Source organism: Typopeltis vanoorti, chromosome 12, assembly GCF_054136105.1.
Source record: "Typopeltis vanoorti isolate ZY-2024b chromosome 12, IOZ_Tvanoo_1.0, whole genome shotgun sequence".
In the NCBI taxonomy this organism is placed as follows: domain Eukaryota; kingdom Metazoa; phylum Arthropoda; class Arachnida; order Uropygi; family Thelyphonidae; genus Typopeltis; species Typopeltis vanoorti.
In genome coordinates, this window is record NC_143560.1 from 132,222,990 (window position 1) to 132,237,484 (window position 14,495).

At 39.3% G+C, this 14,495-nt stretch overlaps 1 protein-coding gene across 1 annotated transcript in view; it reads left to right on the top strand.

Moving 5' to 3' along the window:
• The window catches only part of LOC150101230 (MAM and LDL-receptor class A domain-containing protein 2-like), a 1,363,156-nt gene that overhangs the window by 1,085,769 nt on the left and 262,892 nt on the right, over positions 1–14,495 (top strand). The window lies entirely within an intron of this gene.

The window sequence follows — 14,495 nt, forward strand, 5'->3', positions numbered from 1 at the left end:
TGCAGAGAATGGGAATAAATAATTACATGAAGAGTTAGTAAATGGAATGCATTGCCTGAGTACATTGTGAGTGCAGGTAGTGTAAATAAATTCAAATCTTATTATGATAGACATGTTGCTGGTTTACTGGGCCTCCCACGATGAATCTGTTGACTCCATAGAAGTTACTGAAAAATAATAATAATAATTTTTTTTTTTTTTTTTCATCCTCCATGGAGTCAAGAGACTCATCGTGGAAGGTCCTTCTTAGGAAACACAAAGAATATCATACCACTCATTGACTGTTCTTGCACTCACCACTCTCTCAAGCAATAATAATAATATATTGGTTAGATGGTTTTGGAGGATTCTGTTCTTAGGCCCTAGTTTAGCTTATTTGTTAATGATATTTCATGTGGATTGATTGGGGAACTTCAGTTGTTTGCTGATGATGCAAACAGGAGAAAATTATAAGCATTGCTGATAAGTGTGGGTTGTAGTTTTGATATTAAAACAAGGGATATGATAGAGATGTTAAAGTTGTTATTATTATCATCATCATCATCATCATCATCAAATTCCTGCCATGTACCCTCAAGGGGTGTACAGGATATGACAGTACTACATGAAAAAATTACATCATTACTAACTTCCTATCTACAATTTTCCTCCAAATCAGTCTGTTACTTGTCAAGACTCCAACATTATCAGATCTTATATTTCTATCATCTAAGGCACTTTGTACCGTATCAATCCACCTATATCTTGGTCTTCCTCTGGGTCGTTTTCCTGCCAACCTGGCAGAGAACACTTGTTTTGCTAATCTTTCCTCTCCCATTCTATTTAAGTGACCATACCATCTGAGATTAGCTCTGCTAATGCATTCCTGGATGCTGACAATGTCAAGTTCTTTCCTAATATCCTCATTTTTAATATGATATTGCCATTGATGCCATCTGTTCACGCCTCTAATCTTTCTCAGGACTCTCATATCTGCGGTCTCTAGTCTTTGGTCAAGTGTTTTACTTCTGACCCAGCTCTCAGATCCATAAGTTAAAATTGGTTTGAACACAGTCTTGTATACAGCTAATTTAGTGTTCCGACTAATTTCTCTCTTATTCCATATGAATTTATTCAATTGACTTCCCACGATACCAGCTTTGCTGATTCTGTTGTCTATTTCTATATTTAGTTTACCATCTTCAGTAAAAATTGTGCCTAAGTAGCTGAAATGTTTTACTTGTTCCACAGGTTCTCCATTCACAACACAGTTGACATTTTCAATGATTCTGCCTATTTTCATTGTCTTTGTCTTTTTATTGCTGACTTTCATACCATATCTATTACAACAGCTATTCAATTTAGTCAGAGAATCTTGCAGACTTGTAGCGGATTTATTTAGAAGTATAACATCATCTGCATAAAGCAAAGAGCTGACATTAACATCTCCAATTTTGATATCAGGTTTAATACCACATTCCTTCATAATGTGATCCATATAGATAATGAATAAGAGAGGGGATAATGTACATCCTTGTCTCACACCAGATTTAACATTAAACCATCTTCCTGAACTTCCTTCAATTCTAACTGCTGACTCACAACTCAAATAAAGACTAAGTATTGCTTGATATAATGCCCCATTGACACCATATAACTGCAGCGTATTGAATAGCTTCTCTCTTGGCACCTTGTCATATGCCTTTTCCAAATCGACAAAACTTAAATACAGATCTTTGTTATATTCCCATGCTTTCTCGACTATTTGTCGTAAAGTGAAGATCTGATCCTGACAGCCTCTATTTGGCCTGAATCCAGCTTGTTCTTCACCAAGCTTTTCTTCCACAATTCTTCTCAACCGTTTCTCAAGTATACTTGCATAGATCTTGCCAGGAACACTCAGTAGGGAAATACCTCTGTAATTCTCACATTCAGTCTTATTTCCCTTTTTATATATGGGTACTATGAGAGCTTTACTCCAATCATCGGGAATTCGTCCCTCTGTCCAGGCTTTCTGAACTATGCAGTGCAGCCACTGTAAGACTCTTATACCACCATACTTCAGCATTTCTGGTCGAATATCATCTACTCCTGCTGCCTTTCCACATTTCAAGCCTTTGATGGCTTTTTCTACTTCAAGTATGGATATGTATTCCTGACTGCATGCCTGGTCAGTGTTTTTTACCACTGTGCTGTCATCACTGATTGTTTCATTTAGCAGTTTTTCAAAGTAATTACTCCATACTTCAAGGATATCTTTTTCTCCTGTTTTCATTTCACCTTTATCATCTCTAATTCCTTTTACAGCACACTTTCCTCCATTCCTAAGCTTCTTCAACAACCTCCAGAATATTTTGCCACCTTCTTGATATTTATTTTCTATATTCTTGCCAAAGTCCTCCCATGAATTTTGTTTAGCCAGTTTTACACACTGTTTAGCTTTCTTACATTTGTCTCTGTATTCTGTAAGAGTAAAAGCTGACTTATTTGCCAGGAACTTTTGATATGCTTTCTTCTTTTCCTTCACTGCCTCTTTAACTTCCTGTGTCCACCAGGGAGTTCTGATTTTTTTATCCTTGCAGACAACCTCACCACATGCCTCTCTGGCAGAATCAATCAATGTTTTCTTCAGAGTTTGCCACTGAATCTCCAAGGTTTGATTCCTGTTCTCAAACTCTTTCATTTTCTTTTCAATAATATTTCTGTATTTTAGTCTACAGTTCACATCTGAGAGCTGCTCAACTTTTATTCGCTTTAAAACTTTCTTACATGTTATTCTTTTCAATATGAAATTCAATTTTATTATGCTCAAGACTAAATAGTGATCACTTCCAATTTCAAATCCTCTGTACACTCTGGTGTCCTGCACCAGGGAGAAAACATCACTATCAACAATAACATAGTCAATGAGACTTTTCTTATTCCTAGCCTCTTCTCTCCATGTGAATTTGTGCACATTTTTATGTTGGAACATGGTGTTGTTATTATTATTATTACCCAAGACCCCATGGAATAATAATAATACTAACTTGTAGGTCTTTATCATATCTCCCCTCTTTCTCCTGTCCACCAGACTCTGCAAGTTGCATCTTCTCAATCTTTCCTCATAGTCGACATTCCAGAGGTTACAAACTACCTTAGTCATTCAACTCTGGAACATTTCCAACAACCAGGTGACCAAATCTGGTCCATGTGTGGCCTAATCAAAGCCTTATACAATGGAACAAGAATCTCAATACTTCTATAAGTGAGTGTCTTCCGCATCAATCACAGAAGCCTTTCTTTTGTCTTCACAATTTTGGCTATGTGTCCCCTAAATTTCAGATCCCTATTTGGTTATCACCCGTTTCCCATGACCAATCACTCAATTTAGTCAAATCTTCTTTTAAGGCCACAACATCTTCTCTGCTCTTCATGGTTCATCCCAACTTTGCATCATCTGCAAACAACTGAATATCTGTCCAAATCTTCACCAATATCATTAATATACAAGTTAAACAGCAAAGATCATAAAACAGACCCCTGAGGCGCACCACTAGTAACTCTCCTTTTCCTGGATATCACTCCACCATACACAACTTGTTGATACCTATCTGATAGCCAGTCACCAATCCAATGTACAAATCTACTATCGAACTCCATCCGCTCTACTTTGACTATCAAATTATCATGCGGTAATCTATCAAAAGCCTTTGCAAAATCCAAGTATGTTACTGTGTATCCTTCTACTCTGTCCAAGGACGCAGTCACTTTATTGTAATAAGTAAGTAGATTAAATTAAGAGGATAAAAATCCCTTATTATTTTACAGCTAGTATGCGAAACTCTGAGATCGAAAACTACGATCTAAGAGTTTCATGCCGAAGAACTACGACGAATCGAAGCGTAAGTGAACACCTGGTAGTACAACACCAAGACAACTCGAAGCAAAGGTGGAGCAAGATCCCTCACTACCCTTGATATTTTCTCATAATGTAAAACACTGCTCCTAGGAGATGTAATACTGCCTTACATTATGAGAAGAGATCACTACCCAGACTGGTTTCAACCTTTTTTTTGATCTGATCAGTCAGTAGGTAGAACTGGATGATATTAAAGTTTAAGTGAAAATAACTTATTATTATTATTATTATTATTATTATTATTATTTCAGGCAACTCCAAGGAGTCGATAGACTAATCGAGGAAGGCCCTAACATCATGTCCAGAACAACTATTCAACATTCACACAGTATCTATCATACCTTGCCCTGAACTCATTCACGGTCGTAGCACCCACCACAGACTCTGGCAGCTTATTCCACTCATTCACCACTCTCCAAGTAAAAAACCTAGCTCTAACACCCTTGTCAACCACATTCTTGCCCAGCTTCCATGAATGGACCCTAGTCCTCCCACCACCAATCCTATTTTCAAAAATATCTTCTGGATTAATCTTATAGAAACCCTTCAGTAATTTAAATGTCTCAATCATATCACCCCTCTTCCGCTTTTCGAACAATTTCTGTAACCCACAAATCTTCAACCTATTCTCATGAGGTTCATTCCACAAACCTGCTATCATCTTGGTCACTCGTCTCTGGATCCTCTCCACTTCCTCCCCATCATGAAGAAACCCTGGTGCTCATAACTGGGCACAGTAGTCCAGATGGGGTCTTATCAAGGCTCGATACAGCAGAATAACAACTTGTTTGTCTCTGCATGTTAAAGTATTTTTCAGAAGCCAAGTGATTTGATGAGCTGATTTAGCCACTTTTGCAATGTTTTCCCTAAACTTCAATTCCCTATCCACCAACGCACCCAAATCCCTGGCCTCATCAATCTTCTCGAGTACGGTTCCACCAATGTGATATTGGTGGAACCGTAAGGTGGAGTGTAAGGTTATGCACCCCAAAGTGCATAACCTTACACTTTGCCACATTAAATCGACATCCATTTTTCCTAGTGCAGTCCTCCAAACTATCCAAATCATCCTGTAAAATTTTGACATCCCGTGCACTCACAATTGCTCTACCCAACTTTGCATCATCAGCAAACAAGTGAACACTTCCTCTCGGATCCTTACCTATATCATTGATGAACAAATTGAAAAGTAGTGGTCCAAGAACAGGACCCTGCGGCACACCACTAGTCACAAGCTGTCTTTTAGACTCCACTCCTGAATAAACCACTCCCTGGTATCTCTCCATCAGCCACCCTCCTATCCATCTCACCAACATTATATCCATCCCCATCTGCTCCAGTTTACTGATTAGGGTTCCATGTGGTATCCTGTCAAAGGCCTTGGCAAGGTCCAGGAGAATCACTATAAACCCATTACCCTTATCCAGTTCAGCCGTCACTGTGTTATAAAACGTGAGCAAGTTACTGAGGCATGATCTATCCTTCACAAAACCATGTTGTCCACCATACAATATCCCATTTTCATCTGTCCAATCCTGTATTCTTTCCTTGACTAATTTCTCTAAGACCTTGACAACGATTCCTGAAATGCTAATCAGTTGGTAATTTACAACTTGGAACCACCTTTGTGCAGTGGAACTATTTTCCCCTCTTTCCACCCTCTCGGGACTAACCCAGACCCGAGACTCAAATTAAACAAAATGGTTAAGGGTACTGACAATTCTTTAGCCGCTTCTCGTACGACACGAGCTGGTATACCATCCAATCCCACAGATGTATTGACATTGAGGTTATGTAATAGACTACTCACCTCCACTTCATTCACCACAATTCCAGTATAATCTACTGGTTTATTTGTTTCTGCAATATCACCACCTGGTTGATATATACTTGCAAAGTGCTCACTCAGTAACTCAACTATATCAACTGATTCAGTTACCTCACCCCCCTATCATCGGCATTCTTTAAAATCATTCTGCCATATACATTTTTCCTTTTACTTGCAACATATCGAAAAAACTGTTTAGGATTCTCTTTAGCCTGCATGGCCAATGTTCTTTCGTAATCCTTTTTTGCTTTTCTTACCACACTCATTACCCTTCTAGCCTGCGATTTATACCATTCATGTGCCTGCAGGTCATCTTTTTCCTTAAATTCCCTCCATAGTTGTTTCTTTTTTTGCAGCTCAAGCTTAATGGTGTTATTCATCCATTTAACCCCTACTTGATTTATTATTCGGACTCTAGGGATACAGTCAGCCATTGCTTCATGCAAACACTTCTTAACTGCCTCCCATGCACTATCAACTTTTAGTCCTTGCAGTTGTACATGCCATGGCACTGAACCAGTCATACTCCTAAGCTTATCATACTTTCTAACCCAATAATTCCACATGTACCCTGTCTTAATTGTAAATTCCACACCTTTAGCCACCTCCCAAGTCAAGACCCTATGATCCTCTCACCAATTGGTGGCAGTGTGGTCATATTTGTTACAGCCAAATCCTCAGATGTAATTATTAGGTCAAGCACTCTCTGACCCCTAGTATTTTTCATTATATGCTGTCGCAGATAGTTATTGCTTAATAACCGCTTAAAATCCAATTCCTTCCTTGAACTTACATACCTTCACTATACGAATGCCAGAAAGATGTGCCTTTCTGGCATTCGTATATGGGTATCATCAAAGATAATACCCATATATTATAACTAAGATAAAAAGCCAAGTGGCTTTTTTTTCTGGCGAAGTTAATTAAATTAAGGGGATAAAAATCCCTTATTATTTTACAACCAGTATGCAAAACTCGGAAATCAAAAACTACGATCTAAGACCTTCATGCCGAAGAACTATCGGAGAAGTAAGTAGATTACTAAAACATGACCTCCCGTTAGCATATCCATGCTATTCATCAAAGATTATGCCATTCTTGTCAACCAATCTCTGGATCCTAGTTCTCACAAGCTTATCCAGCAACTTAACTACAACACCTGACACAGAGATAGGCCTATAGTTTGATGCTTGAGTTTGATCACCTCCTTTATGAAGTGGCACAATCTTGCCCTCCTTCCACTCTTTAGGAACTTGACCAAGTGCAAGACTCATATTAAAAAAATATGTCAAGGCCAGCATCAACTCCCTGTCACATTCCTTCAAAATACGTGGTGATATATTATCAAGTTTCACAGCCTTATTTTGTCTACTTTGCTCAATTTCCCATACACCTCTTGCTCACTTGCAGTCAATCTCTCTTCCCCATCATCAACTGCCCTCAGTCTCTCCATGAAGTCACATTCACAAGATTGAAAGACCATCATGAACTTCTCATTAAGTATCTCCACCACACCTTCTGCAGCAACTGTCTTTATACCATTTTCTCCAATCAATGTCATCCTTCCATAATCATTCTTTCTTTAGCTGGCTACATATTGAAAGAACTCCTTAGGATTCTTTTTAGTTTCATTAGCCAACTGCTGTTCATACCTCTCTTTAGCTACCCTCACCAACCATGTCACCTACCTTACCTGGTCTTTGTTTCCTCATGGAAATGGTTATTTCCACTTCTCTTATGCTGCCTCCACAATGCCCTCTTTCTTTGTATCGCATGCTTAATCTCTTTATTCATCCATCTCACACCTACCTTATTTAACCTTCATACCCTTGGAATACATTTAGACATTGCATCTACTAGATAGTTTTTGAAAATTCCCCAAACTATTATACATTGATCTCTTTTACAGCTAACTCCTCATTCCATGCAAGCTGTCTCCTGAACTCTTCATAATTATCCCCCCCCCTTTGTAGTTCCACATATACCCTTTTCTTACAGAGGTCCTCACAGTGCTGGCAACCACCCAGATAATCACCTCATGGTCACTCTCACCAATTGGTGGGTGATTTGATACTTCATTTATAATTACATCCTCTGATGAGATGACCAAATCCAAGAACCTCGATCCTTGTGTGCCCTCTGTTGCATACTGTCTGAGGTAGTTATAACTCAAAAACTCAAGTAACTCATTTTCTTTACTTCCAGTTGCTATCTCATCATTCTAGTCTATATTGCCATAATTAAATCACTCATAATTATCTCCATTTTCTTATTTGCTGAGCTAATTTGATTATACATTTCCTTATTATTATTATTATTATTATTAAACAAGACCTCATGGAGTCAAAGACTCATCTAGGAGTTCCTTTTATCTCACACACATCTCATCATACCGGGTCTTAAACACATTCAAACTCCTTGCAGACACCACAATCTCAGGCAAGGCATTCCAATCATTCACAACTCTGCACGAAAAAAACCTGCCTCTCACTCCCCTACTCACACCCTCTTTATACAGTTTCCAGGCATGACCTCTGGTTCTCCCCTGATCTCCCACTATTCTCTGTAGAACTTCTCCACCATTGATCCTATAACAACCCCTTACCAACTTGTAGGTCTCTATCATATCTCCCCTCTTCCTTCTCTCCACTAGACTCTGCAAATTACATCTTTTCAATCTTTCCTCATACTCGACATTCCAGAGGTCAGAAACTACCTTAGTCAGTCGCCTTTGGACCCTTTCCAACATCTCTTCATCCTTCTGAAAACCAGGTGACCAAATCTGGGCACAATAGTCCATGTGTGGCCTAATCAAAGCCTTATACAATGGAACAAGAATCTCCCTACTTCTACACGTCAGTGTCCTCCTCATCATTCCCAGAAGTCTTTGTGTTGTCTTCACAATTTTGGCGATGTGTCCCCTAAATTTTAGATCCTTATCCACTATCACTCCCAGATCTCTTATTTCCTCTACTTCCAACAATATATTCTCACCAAGCATAAATTCTGCATCCCATCTTTGTTTTCCAAATTTTAAAACCTTACATTTTGCAACATTGAACTCACATCCCCATTTGCTTGCCCAATCACTCAATTTATTCAAGTCTTCTTGCAAGGCCACAACATCTTCACTACTCTTTATGGTTCGTCCCAACTTTGCATCATCTGCAAACAACTGAATATCACCATCCAAATCTGTGCCAATATCATTAATATACAAGTTAAATAGTAATGGCCCTAAAACAGATCCCTGAGGCACTCCAGTAGTGACTTTCCTTTTCCTGGATATTGCACCCCCATACACAACTTGTTGATACCTATCAGATAGCCAGTCTCCAATCCAATGCACTAATCTAATATCCAACCCCATCTGCTCTAGTTTGACTGTCAACTTATCATGAGGTACTCTATCAAAAGCTTTTGCAAAATCCAAATATATTACTGTGTATCCTTCCCCTCTGTCCAAGGAAGCAGTCACTTTATTGTAATAAGTAAGTAGATTACTAAAACACGACCTCCCTTTAGCAAATCCATGCTGTCAATCAAAGATTATACCATTGTTGTCAACGCAACTCTGGATCCTAGTTCTCACAAGCTTCTCCAACAACTTAACCACAACACCTGACACACAGATATTCCTATAGTTTGATGCTTGAGTTCGATCACCTCCTTTATGAAGTGGTACAATCTTGCCCTCCTTCCACTCTTTAGGGACTTGACCAAGTGCAAGACTCGTATTAAAAAAATATGTCAAGGCAGGTGTCAACTCTCTGGCACATTCCTTCAGAATACGCAGTGATATATTATCAAGTCCCACAGCCTTATTTACATCTAGTTTACTCAACTCCCCAAACACCTCTTGCTCACTTACAGTCAGTCTCTCCTCCCCATCATCAACTGCTCTTAATCTCTCCATGAAGTCACATTCACAAGATTGAAAGATCTTTATGAACTGCTCATTAAGTATCTCCACCACACATTCTGCAACAGCTGTCTTTATACCATTTCCTCCAATCAATGTCATCCTTCCATAATCATTCTTTCTTTTGCTGGCTACATATCGAAAGAACTCCCTAGGATTCTTTTTAGCTTCATTAGCTAACTGCTGTTCATACCTCTCTTTAGCTACTCTCACCAACCAAGTCACTCTCCTTGCCTGGTCTTTGTAGAACTCATGAAATTGGTTACTTCCACTTCTCTTATGCTGCCTCCACAATGCCCTTTTTCTCTGTATTGCATGCTTAATCTCTTTATTCATCCATCTCACACCTAACTTATTTAACCTTCTCACCCGTGGTATACATTTAGACATTGCATCCACTAAATATTTTTTGAAAATCCCCCAAGCTGCATTGATCTCTTTTCCAGCTAACTCCTCATTCCATGCTACACCTGCAAGCTGTCTCCTGAGCTCTTCATAATCACCCCCCTTGTAGTTCCACATATACCCTTTTTTCACAGGGGTCCTTGCACTGCTAGCAACCACCCAAGTAATCACCTCATGGTCACTTTCACCAATTGGTGGATGATTTGATACCTCATTGATAATTACATCCTCCGATGAGATGACCAAATCCAAGACCCTTAATCCTCTTGTGCCCTCTGTTACATACTGTCTGAGGTAGTTATCCCTCAAAAACTCAAGAAACTCATTTTCTTTACTTCCAGTTGCTATCTCTTCATTCCAGTCTATATTGCCATAATTAAAATCACCCATAATGATCACCCTTTTCTTATTTGCTTGGCTTATTTGACTTACATTTCACTATCACCACCATCCACATTACCAGGTCTATAACAACATCCCACCAAGTATTTGATTCTATTCACCTCTATTTCACACCATACTGCCTCAAAACCACTGGCCCCATTTCCCTCTTGCATCTCTACCTTGTATGGACATAACTCTTTCTCTATCATCAATAGCACTCCCCCTCCCTTTTTACCCCTTATATCCTCACGAAACACATCATACCTTTCCATCTCTATTCCTGTCAGGATGTCATCCTCAACTAACCATGTCTCACTTATTCCGACAATCTCTGGGTGCACAGACGCAATTAGTGCAACCATTTCATCCGCCTTGTTTCTTATACTTCTAGCATTGGTATACAAACACAACAACTCATTTCTGGATCTACAGCTAGTTCCACTGATACCACTCACTCGATGTGATCTCTCCATGCTGGACTGGGGCCATTTCCCTTTCTGCTTCTTCATTTTAGAACCCTTTGCAATTCCATCTGTTTCCTTTTGATCCCTGATCATCCCATTACTTTCCTGCCTACACATTCTCTCACCTCCTCTTGGAGCATCCACCTTTCTCACGCTGTGTATCCCTGTTCACCCTGAGCCTCCCCGTTTCCCTGCTCCTCTTGCACACCCATTCTCTCATTTTCTATACTCATACCACTCACTTCCACATTCATTTCCACTCCTTCAATCTCTCCTGTCTTACTCTCCTGCTCTTCCACATCACTCCCCTCTCGATCTGATTCATTCTCTCTATTCACTTCTCTACCTTCCAGCAGCAGTCTCTCCAAGCGACTCACACCATAACCACTCAAATGCAGTCCATTGCTCCCATACAGCTCACTTCGTCCCTCAAACTCATTCCACACATTAACAAACTGTACTCCCATCTCCTCACACATTTCAGCCAGAATATCATTCATAATCCTTGCTCTCCGCCTCATTTCACCACAATCATACCTAGGCAACACACTGACTACCCTTTCTGTCACACTATTCTCCTTTATCTTTCCAAGCAGTCTCCTGACATTCATTTTGACATGCTCTTTGTTCTCTCTCAAATCATTCGTACCAATTAATACAATTAACTCTTTTGCTCGTTCCCGCCTCATATTCAATGCCTCAATCACTCTACTCATTTTACCGCCTGGAAAACATACCTTGTGCATTTTATCCTCTAGCACACCTTTAATAATGGAGTCGCCATACAACGCCACTCGCTCATCTTTTGTTATCTCTTTCATGCCATCATGATTTATTTTAATAGTTTTGACCTGAATTCTCTTAATTTCATTCCGCATCCATTTCATTTCTTGCTTCATCCAATTTAATTCACCTTCCGAACCTCGCGACACATTCTCTCTATCATTAAATCTTTATAACTTTCTAACTCTTGAACCCCTCTTCTCACTTTCCCTCTCATTCATCCTTCTTTGTTTCCGTACTTTCGGTCCAACATTCGTCCAACTTTCACTATCATTCTTCTCACTCTCACATATCTTTCTTTGTTTCCGTACTTTCGGACTAACATGCGTCCAACTTTCGCTATCATTCTTCTCACTTTTACTGTCATTCATCTTTCTTTGGTTCAGTACTTTCGTTCCAACATGCGTCCAACTTTCGCCATCAGTCATTCTTTTTTCGCTATCATTCATTCTTTCGATTTTTTTTACTTGCGATTTCTGCACCACGCCATTTCTACTTTCATTCGTTCTCTCAATTTCGTTTCTTTCCGCCTTACTTTCGTCCCTTTTAACATCTGTTACGGTTGTCAAATCGCTCTTTTTCTTTTTTCCTGATTTTATAACGTTTTTTCGCCTGTCTTTCCCGCCATCCTTCTCTTTCAAACGTGCACTCGCGACACTATCGGTACTAGCTCTTTCTGGTATCAACTTCATATTCGCATTCATCAATTCCTCGTTCAGGTCACATTTCGCACACACCCTTCTTCCATCCGCAATATTTTCACCACCATCCACATTTCCTGGTCTATAACAACATCCAACAAAGTACCTGACTCCATTTACCTCCATCTCACACCGTACTGCCTCAAAACCACTGGCACTATTTCCTTCTTGCATCTCTACTTTGTATGGACATAACTCTTTCCCTATCATCAATAGCACTTTCCCTCCCTTTTTACCCCTTCTATTCTAACAAAACAAATCATACCCTTCCATCTCAGTTCCTGTCAGGATGTCATCCTCTTCTAACCATGTCTCACTTATTCCAACAATTTTTGAATGAATAGATGTAATTAGTGCAACCATTTTATCTGCCTTGTTTCTTATACTTCTAGAATTTTTATACAAACACAGCAACTCATTCCTGGATCTACAGCTAGTTCCACTGATATCACTCATTCGCTGTGATCTCTCCATGCTCGACTGGGTCCATTTCTTTCTGCTAATTCATTTTAGAACCTTGTTCAATTCCAACTGTTTCCTCTTGATCCCAGATCATCCCATTCCTTTCCTGTCTACACATGCTCTCACATCCTATTGGAGCATCCACCTTTCTCATGCTGTGTACCTCTTTCCACCCTGAGGCTCCCCGTTTCCCTGTTCATCTTTCACACTGATTCTCTCATTTTCCATACTCATGCCACTCATTTCCTCATTCATAACCACCTGTTCAATCTCTCTCTTGTCATACTCTCCTGCTCTTCTACATCACTTCCCACTTGATCTGATTCATTCTCTGTACTCACTTCTCTACCTTCCAGCAACAGCTCAGCAAAACCATCAACTCCTTTGCTCGCTCCTTCCTCATATCCAGTGCCTCAATCACTCTACTCATTTTACTGCCTGGAAAACATACCTTGTGCATCCTCTCATCCAGCACACCTTTATGTAGTTGGCATGCAACGTCACTCACTCCTCTTTTGTTAACTATTTTGTACCTACTTGATTTGTTTTAGTCGTTTTCATCCAAATTTTCTTAATTTCACTTTGCATCTATTTCATCTCTTGTCTCATCCAACCCAATTCAACTTTTGAATCTCGCATCGCATTCTCTCTATCATTCAATCTTTCTAATTTTCGAACTCTTGACTCCCACTTCACACTTTCACTCTCATTTATCCTTTTGAGTTTCTGTACTTTCGTTCCATGCATCCTACTTTCACTTTCATTCATTCATTCTTTCCATTTTTCCCTCTTTAGAACCTTGCATCACACTATTTCCAGATTCGTTCATTCTTTCGATTTTTCCAACTTTCGAACCTTTCATCACACTATTTCCGGTTTCTTTCATTCTCCCAATTTCATTGCTTTCTGCGATATTGGCCTCGCTTTTTTCTTTTTTACCATCCACTATGGTTCGAATCACTCGTTTTCTTTTTCAATGATTTTTTAACAATTTTTTACCTTTCTTTCACACCATGCTTTTCTTTTGAACTAGCACTTATTCTTCCCACGACATTCTTGCTACTTACGCTTTCTGTCATCAAATTCATATTACCACTCATCAAATTCTCGTTTAGCTTACACTTCACACATACCCTCCTTCCATCAGCCTTAAATGTCCAAAAATCATCTCGATCAACTTATCAAGGAGATGGTATCAGATTAATATAATGGGATTATAAAATGAGAAGAACATGAGTCTAGAAGATAATAGGCTCTCATTGAAATTAGGTAAAGGTGTGGTGAAGAAGAGAGTGAGGAAGTGATTGTTTGCATGGAGAATTGTTGGCGAGTGGAATATATTGCCAGTATGCATTGTGAATATTAAGAATTTTAAGATTCAATATGATAAATATGTTGCATATTCAGTGAATCTTACATGATGAGACTGCTGATGCCATGGTGTTTGAGGCAATACTATTACTACTATTACCACTACCACTAATAATAATTATTATTATTATTAATATTTTAGAGGTATTGCCATAAAGTGAGAAAACTCATTCACTGTTATGGCACTCACAACTGCTTCTGGCAATCCATTTGCCCATTCACCCCCCCCCCCCCCCAAAAAATCTAGTTCACACATTCTTACCAACCACATGCTTATACAACTCCCAGGGATGCC